The sequence below is a fragment of the Schistocerca cancellata genome, chromosome 3 (assembly GCF_023864275.1).
Source record: "Schistocerca cancellata isolate TAMUIC-IGC-003103 chromosome 3, iqSchCanc2.1, whole genome shotgun sequence".
NCBI classification, from domain to species: domain Eukaryota; kingdom Metazoa; phylum Arthropoda; class Insecta; order Orthoptera; family Acrididae; genus Schistocerca; species Schistocerca cancellata.
This window is the reverse complement of record NC_064628.1, coordinates 858,441,762-858,451,024: the sequence shown is the minus strand read 5'-3', so window position 1 is coordinate 858,451,024 and position 9,263 is coordinate 858,441,762.

The following is a 9,263-nucleotide window of genomic DNA, read 5'->3' as shown; positions in this document are numbered from 1 at the left end:
CCAAATTGCGTGAAAATGTAATCACATGTCAGTTCTAGTATAATATATTTCTCCAATGAATACCCGTTTATCATCTGCATTTCTTCTTGGTGTAGCAATTTCAATGGGCAGTAGAGTACATAAATCTGACAAAATCCTTCCTGTGAGCAACCAAGCAACAACTACGTGCAGCAAAAAGGCAAGTTACCAAAAATCCTCAATTAATACCATAGTTTCCTCCGGCGCCACTACCAACATCACGGCAGGCTGCGACCTCTCATGTCGTGCCGCTTCTCTCCACCAAAGGCTGCATGCGACCATTTCTGACTCCTCTCAACAACCGTTCGCTCGCTGCTATTCGCGATAATAATATCTCAGATTCAGAGTTTGTGTATGCACATTACGGCACAATCAGTGGCCAACTTTCCAAATAATAATAATAATAATAACGTCGTGTGACGAGGGCCTCCCGTCGGGCAGATCGTTCGCCTGGTGCAAGTCTTTCCATTTGACGCCACTTCGGCGACTTGCGCGTCGATGCTGATTAGGACAGCACAACACCCAGTCCCTGAGCGTAGAAAATCTCCGACCCAGCCGGGAATCAAACCGGGGCCTTTAGATTGACAGTCTGTCGCGCGGAACACTCAGCTACCGGAGGCGGACAACTTTCCAAAGAAATATTAACGTCCAACTTTCAATGCCTAATACTGAAGTTTCACCGCATGAACAGCGAAAAAGTGTCCTAAGCAAAACCTTGTTTCCTTTTTGTTGGGGGTTGTCAGAGAAGTTTTGAAAAGGCTTAAAATAATGTGAGGGTCCTCGAAGTCAGTAGGAGCCCTCAGTCTCAAATACTAGATCAACGTAAGTCTGAGTAATTTGCACACTGTCATTTACGACGCCTCAGAACATATACACAGAACTTAAATATCCGACTTGTGTTAAACCATCAATATACTAAGTAGATTACGAAATGATACTAAATTTTTAAATTCGGTCAATGATTATATGAAATACTGAAAAACAAGCTCTTCTTTATAAATTTGGACAACATTGCCCGTGGAGCGCAGCGGTCTGGTGCGAACTCTGATCAAAGCAACAGTCGAGATCGCAATAACATTTGTTTATTATGGTTTCGGCTATTGTTAAAGCCATCCTCAGATTTTTTTGGCTCCCTATGGCCAGTGCTGGCGGCTCCTCCATTTTACATCTACATTTATACTCCGCAAGCGACCCAACGGTGTGTGGCGGAGGGCACTTTACGTGCCACTGTCATTACCTCCCTTTCCTGTTCCAGTCGCGTATGGTTCGCGGGAAGAACGATTGTCGGAAAGCCTCCGTGCGCGCTCGAATCTCTCTAATTTTACATTCGTGATCTCCTCGGGAGGTATACGTAGGGGGAAGCAATATATTCGATACTTCATCCAGAAACGCACCCTCTGGAAACCTGGGCAGCAAGCTACATCGTGATGCAAAGCGCCTCTCTTGCAGTCTGTCACTTGAGTTTGCTAAACATCTCCGTAACGCTATCACGCTTACCAAATAACCCTGTGACGAAACGCTCCGTGCTTCTTTGGATCCTCTCTATCTCCTCCGTCAACCTGCCCTGTCACGGATCCCACACTGATGAGCAATACTCAAGTATAGGTCGAACGAGTGTTTTGTAAGCCACCTCCTTTGTTTTCTAAGGCCTCTCCCAATGAATCTCAACCTGGCACTCGCCTAACCAACAATTAATTTTATATGATCATTCCACTTCAAATCGTTCCGTAAGCATACTCCCAGATATTTTACAGAAGTAACTGCTACCAGTGTTTGTTCCGCTATCATATAATCATACAATAAAGAATCCTTCTTTCTATGTATTCGCAATACATTACATTTGTCTATGTTGTCAGTTGCCACTCCCTGCACCAAGTGCCTATCCGCTGCAGATCTTCCTGCATTTCGCTGCAATTTTTCAATGCTGCAACTTCTCTGTATACTACAGCAACATCCGCGAAAAGCCGCATGGAACTTCCGACACTATCTGCTAGGTCATTTATGTATATTGTGAAAAGCAATGGTCCCATAACAATCCCCTGTGGCACACCAGAGGTTACTTTAACGTCTGTAGACGTCTTTCCATTGAGAACAACACGCTGTGTTCCGTTTTTGCTAAAAACTCTTCAATCTAGCCACACAGCTGGTCTGATATTCTGTAGGCTCTTACTTTGTTTATCAGGCGACAGTGCGGAACTGTATCGAACGCCTTCCGGAAGTCAAGGAAAATAGCATCTACCTGGGAGCCTGTATCTAATATTTTCTGGGTCTCATGAACAAATAAAGCGAGTTGGGTCTCACACGATCTCTATTTCCGGAATCCATGTTGATTCCTACAGATTAAATTCTGGATTTCCAGGAATGACATGATACGCGAGTAAAAAACATGTTCTAAAATTCCACAACAGATCGATGTAAGAGATATAGGCTTATAGTTTTGCGCATCTGCTCGACGACCCTTCTTGAAAACTGCAACTACCTGTGCTCTTTTCCAATCATTTGTAACCTTCCGTTCCTCTAGAGACTTGCGGTACACGACTGTTAGAAGGGGGACAAGTTCTTTCGCGTACTCTGTGTAGAATCGAATTGGTATCCTGTCAGATCCAGTGGACTTTCCTCTGTTGAGTGATTTCAGTTGCTTATCTATTCCTTATTTCGATGTCAACCATTTTTTCGTTAGTGCGAGGGTTTAGTACACAGTGTACGCTGACGATGGCATTAACATAAGCCGAAACCGGTCGTAATAAACAAATGTTATTGCTATCTCGACTGTTGTTTTAGTCAAGCTGTTTTTGCCCTCCAGGTTGGAATGGGTGGCCGGTTGAACGTTTTAAATTCACCGCGACTACCTCAACTCGAGTTTGTGAAGCAATACGGTGCCATCACACTTATTCCTCATACTGTGTGACCAGCTCGCCTGCGTCTCCGCTTTTTCCTGCACCTCTGGCCAGGATCCGGCAAACTGCCGACATGGGGCTATCCCAGCCAGCTGCTGTATCGCGGCTCGACCTTGAGAATGAGCGCTGTTTTGCTTCGCGTCTGCTTTTAGACTTCCGCGTGAGTGACTCCCGACACATAGCAGCTGCCTGCTCCCGGACTCTGCAGTCAGAATTTCCGCCTTCAAGAAGCGCGGCCAGAAATCCGCTGTTTACTGCAAGTCTGCCTCCTTCTACCTACCGATACACCCTTCTGTCCCAACCGCTTCGGCTTCAGAGAGCTTCTACACTACTGGCCATTAAAATTGCTACACCACGAACATGTCCTACGGACGCGAAATTTAACCGACAGGAAGAAGATGCTGTGATAAGCAAATAATAAGCTTTTCAGAGCATTCACACAAGGTTGGCGCTGGTGATGACAGCTACAACGTGCTGATATGAGTAAAGTTTCCAACCGATTTCTCATACACAAACAGCAGTTGACCGGCGTTGCCTGGTGAAACGTTGTTGTGATGCCTCGTGTAAGGAGGAGAAATGCGTACCATCACGTTTCCGACTTCGGTAAAGGTCGTATTGCAGCCTATCGTATCGCGACATTGCTGCTCGCGCTGGTCGAGATCCAATTACTGTTAGCAGAATATGGTATCGGTGGGTTCAGGAGGGTAATAACGAACGCCATGCTGGATCCCAACGGCCTCGTATCACTAGCAGTCGAGATGACAGGCATCTTATCCGCATGGCTCTAACGGATCGTGCTGCCACGTGTCGATCTCTGAGTCAACAGATGGGGACGTTTGCAAGACAACAACAATCTGCACGAACAGTTCGACGACGTTTGCAGCAGCATGGACTGCCATCTCGGAGCCCATGGCTTCGGTTACCCTCGACAGTGGATCACAGACAGGAGCGCCTGCGATGATGTACTCAACGACGAACCTGGGTGCAGGAATGGCAAAACGTCATTTTTTCGGATGAATCCAGGTTCTGTTTACAGCATCGTGATGGTCGTCGCATCCGTGTTTGGCGACATCGCGGTGAACTCACATTGGATGCGTGTATCCGTCATCGCCATACTGGCGTATCACCCGGCGTGATGGTACGGGGTGCCATTGGTTACACGTCTCAGTCACCTCTTGTTAGCATTGACGGCACTCTGAACAGTGGACGTTACATTTCAGATGAGTTACGACCCGTGGCTCTACCCTTCAGTCGATACCTGCGAAACCCTACATTTTAGCAGGACAATGCGCGACCGCATGTTGCAGCTCCTGTACGGGCCTTTCTGGATACAGAAAACGTTCGACTGTTGCCCTGGACAGCACCGGCTCGTCACAATATGCCAGTCACTACCCTTGATGAACTGTGGTATCGTGTTGAAGCTGCATGGCCAGCTGTACCTGTACACGCCATCCAAGCTCTGTTTGACTCATGCCCAGGCGTATCAAGGCCGTTGTTACGGCCAGAGATGGATGTTCTGGGTACTGATTTCTCTGGATCTATGCACCCAAACTGCATGAAAATGTCACTTCTAGTATAATATATTTGTCCAATGAATACCCATTTATCATCTGCATTTCTTCTCGGTGTAGCAAGTTTAATGGTCAGTTGTGTATTATCTCAATAGTTTGTTCCCATCATTTAGTTCCGGTATGATGGACGTAGCGGAACTATAATAAAAGTTTGAAGAGATTGTAAGACGTGGTCTGCAGAGCTATGTGGCTACTAAGTGGGTTAAAGATGGAAAAGACACACCGTGGTTTAACAAAGAAATTCGGATAGTGCTGAGAAAGCAAGGGCTGTTCCACTCCCGGTTCAAAAGAGAACGCTCAAATGACGACAGGCAATCGTTAGTGGAGATACGTGCCTCCGTAAAAAGACCGATGCGCGAACCATATAGCAAATACCGCTGACATACTTTAGCAAAATATCAGTGCTGGTAACTCTAGAAAATTCTGGTATGTGTAAGGCTCGCATTCTGTCACTCGTTGACTATTCCGGTATGGTTGTATAGGTGTACAAATTAGATTTTTCTCTGATCTACATCTACATCTACATAGATACTCCGCAAGCCACTGCACGGTGCGTGGTGGAGGGTGCGCTGTACCACTACTAGGCATTTCCTTTCCTGTTTCACCCGCAAATGGAGCGGAAAATCGACTGTCTGTATGCCTCAGTATGAGCCCAGTGGTGGTAGTCAGCTGCTTGGGCAGTCAGCTTCAAATATCTATTCCTACATTTTCTCAACAGTATTTCTCAAAAAGAACGTCGCTCTCCCTTCAGGGATTCCCGTTTAAGTTTACAAAGCATCTCCGTAACACTTACGTGTTTTTCCAACCTATCGGTAACAAATCTAGCAGCCTGCCGGTGAATTGCTTCAATGTCTTCCTTCAATCCGAGCTGGTACTGATCCAAGCAGCACATCTACATCTACGTCATTACTCTGCTATTCACAATAAAGTGCCTGGCAGGCGGTTCAATCAACCACCTTCAAGCTATCTCTCGGGATTACTCTGCTATTCACAATAAAGTGTCTGGCAGACGGTTCAATGAACCACCTTCAAGCTATCTCTCGGGATTACTCCGCTATTCACAATAAAGTGTCTGGCAGGCGGTTCAATGAACCACCTTCAAGCTATCTCTCGGGATTACTCTGCTATTCACAATAAAGTGTCTGGCAGGCGGTTCAATGAACCACCTTCAAGCTATCTCTCAGGATTACTCTGCTATTCACAATAAAGTGTCTGGCAGACGGTTCAATGAACCACCTTCAAGCTATCTCTCGGGATTACTCTGCTATTCACAATAATGTGTCTGGCAGGCGGTTCAATGAACCACCTTCAAGCTATCTCTCGGGATTACTCTGCTATTCGCAATAAAGTGTCTGGCAGGCGTCCGCAGCTCGTGGTTGTGTGGTAGCGTTCTCGCTTCCCGCGCCCGGGTTCTCGGGTTCGATTCCCGGCGGGGTCAGGGATTTTCTCTTCCTCGTGATGACTGGGTGTTGCGTGATGTCCTTAGGTTAGTTAGGTTTAAGTAGTTCTAAGTTCTAGGGGACTGATGACCTCAGTAGTTAAGTCCCATAGTGCTCAGAGCCATTTGAACCATTTGTCTGGCAGGCGGTTCAGTGAACCACCTTCAAGCTATCTCTCCGGATTACTCTGCTATTCACAATAAAGTGTCTGGCAAGCGGTTCAATGAACCACCTTCAAGCTATCTCTCGGGATTACTCTGCTATTCACAATGAAGTGTCTGGCAGGCGGTTCAATGAACCACCTTCAAGCTATCTCTCGTGATTACTCCGCTATTCACGATAAAGTGTCTGGCAGACGGTTTAATGAACCACCTTCAAGCTGTCTCTCTACGGTTCCACTATCTAACAGCACGCGGGAAAAACGAGCACTTAAATTTTTCTGTGCGAGCCCTGATTTCTCTTATTTTTCCATAAAAGAAGGAGGCATTGCTGTCCCATGCGGCCATACCACAAACGTATTGTCTACATATCTCCAAAAACATCTGGGTTTCAAAACCGCCGTCTGGTGCTTTGTCCTCGAAATCTTCCATAAAAAGATTAGCTACTATGGGAGACAGAGGGCTACTCGTAGCAACACCGTCAGTCTGCTCAAAATACTGGTCGTTGAATAAAGCTTCCTTCTTTTCTGGAACATCTGAACTCCATCCATGCAAGCATCTGTTTCACCATGGAGGTAGAGAAATATTGTGAGCTCCCGTTTCTGGATGTTTTGGTTCGTAGAAAAGAAGACGGCTCCTTGGGTCACCGTGTGTTCCGGAAGCCTACGCACACAGACTCGTATTTACAAGCTACGAGCTGTCATCATCCCTCACAACGCAGCGGTGTATTACGGACGCTAGTGCATAGGGCTAGAGCCATCCCAGATCAGGACAACTTATCGGCAGAGCTTGTAAGTAGGCTGTTTAGGTTCTTATATTGGTAACGCCGCCGCCACGTAGCGCTCTCTGTATTAAAATCACTGGCTGTGCTGTGTGCAGTCTGTGGCTAGTTTGCATTGTTGTCTGCCATTGTAGTGTTGGGCAGCTGGATGTGAAAAGCGCGTAGCGTTGCGCAGTTGGAGGTGAGCCGCCAGCAGTGGTGGATGTGGGGAGAGAGATGGCGGAGTTTTGAAATTTGCAATACTGGATATCATGAACTGCTATATACATTATGACTTTTGAACACTATTGAGATCCAGTAAATAACTGTATGATGTACTTAAAAGAAAAACGAAGGAGCACAAAAACATTTCACAGGAGTTGCATACAGAATTTTCTTTTCAAGTACTTGGTAATTTGTTTTGTAGAATAATTTGTGGTGCACCACTTTAATTACATAGACATTAGATGTGAATAGACATTTCCCTTATCTGCATTGTTGTCTTTAGTGTACTATTTTTTCTGCTTGAGCTTTGTCATGCTTAGGTATAAGTTATAGCATTTACTGCTGCTGTTTGCCAGGCATAGTGTTACTGAATTTGACTTTGTATTACGCTGCTAAGCCAGTTTACTACTGATTTATTTTTCTTGTTTGCTGCACATTGCGTTATATAAGTTGTAATATTGCAATTGCTTTGTCAATGTGAATTTTTTTCTCATTGCTGTTTGTGTTAATTGTTTTGTGCTGCTGCATTGCCTCGTCCCTTAGTTTAGCATCTGAGCTCAGTAGATTTAAGTTAGCTTAAGAGGGGTAGACTATATAAGAAACTGACTATGGAGAACAGGTATAGAATGCATTGCGAAGTTATATGAAAAAGATTTGGGCCAAAATGAGTATTGTACAATCAGAAATAATTATTTTGAAAGAAATATGGATAGAATACAGGAAGCAGGTATAGATAGGACTTTTTGGGAATAATGATGAATGAAGGGAGATCTCCAAGAAGCAAAGAAAGTTTTGTTTGCAAAATACTGCAATAAAACAAAACCTGTCCTTTCCTTGTGGTATCCCACTATGTGTTTATGTACCCTTGTTTATTTGTCTTTTTCCTGTCTTTATGTGTTTAGCTGATGAGAGCTATGTTGTAGAATTTTTCTGATAATATGTTATTTACCTTGCAAAGATGTTTAGACATTATTTATTCTGTTTTGTTTTAATGCTCATGTGTAAAGTTGATGTTTCAATAATTATTCTGATCTTTTATGTATTTACTTATGTCATAATTCCTGTAACACTGGTGTATATGTTTATTTCTATTCTGTTGTAAAGCCTGTACTACAAATGTTATCTGTATTGTTATGTTCTTTAATGATATATTTTGTACCTTTGTTATTGTATTCTTATGTTATAAAATTGTAATTGATCCCAGTTCATCATATTATTAACTTGTAAGTTCCATTTCACTGTACACGTTTCTGTAGAGCTTAGCCATCTCCGCTCTGTGTTTGCCCAGAACGGGTACTCCGAGAAGCAGATCCGGAATGCATTTCGACCAGCACGCTCCAAACCTCAAGAACAGCCTGAAGAAGCAGAGAACACCACAGGGTTTGTTTTTCTACCGTATGTCAGTGGCGTGTCTTTTAAGATGGGCAGAATTTTCAAGAAATACCGGATTAAATGTGTTTTCCGGCCTCCAGCACGAGTGCAATCAATGCTGGCCTCTGTTAAAGACAACCTCGGCCTGAGGAGACCAGGAATATATAAAATCCCGTGCCACTGTGGGAAGGCTTATATTGGCCAGACGTGTGGTACGGTTAAAGACAGATGCGACGAACATAAATGTCACATGAGGTTGGGTCAGCCAAAGAAATCTGTGGTTGCTGAACACTGCCTCGATACGGGACATGGCATGAACTATGAAGAAACCAAGATCCTCTCGTATGCTTCCACATACTGGGACTCCATCATCAAAGTGGCGGTCGAAATACAGGGTTATTACAAATGATTGAAGCGATTTCACAGCTCTACAATAACTTTATTATTTGAGATATTTTCACAATGCTTTGCACCCACATACAAAAACTCAAAAAGTTTTTTTAGGCATTCACAAATGTTCGATATGTGCCCCTTTAGTGATTCGGCAGACATCAAGCCGATAATCAAGTTCCTCCCACACTCAGCGCAGCATGTCCCCATAAATGAGTTGGAAAGCATCGTTGATGCGAGCTCGCAGTTCTGGCACGTTTCTTGGTAGAGGAGGTTTAAACACTGAATCTTTCACATAACCCCACAGAAAGAAGTCGCATGGGGTTAAGTCGAGAGAGCGTGGAGGCCATGACATGAATTACTGATCATGATCTCCACCACGACCGATCCATCGGTTTTCCAATCTCCTGTTTAAGAAATGCCGAACATTATGA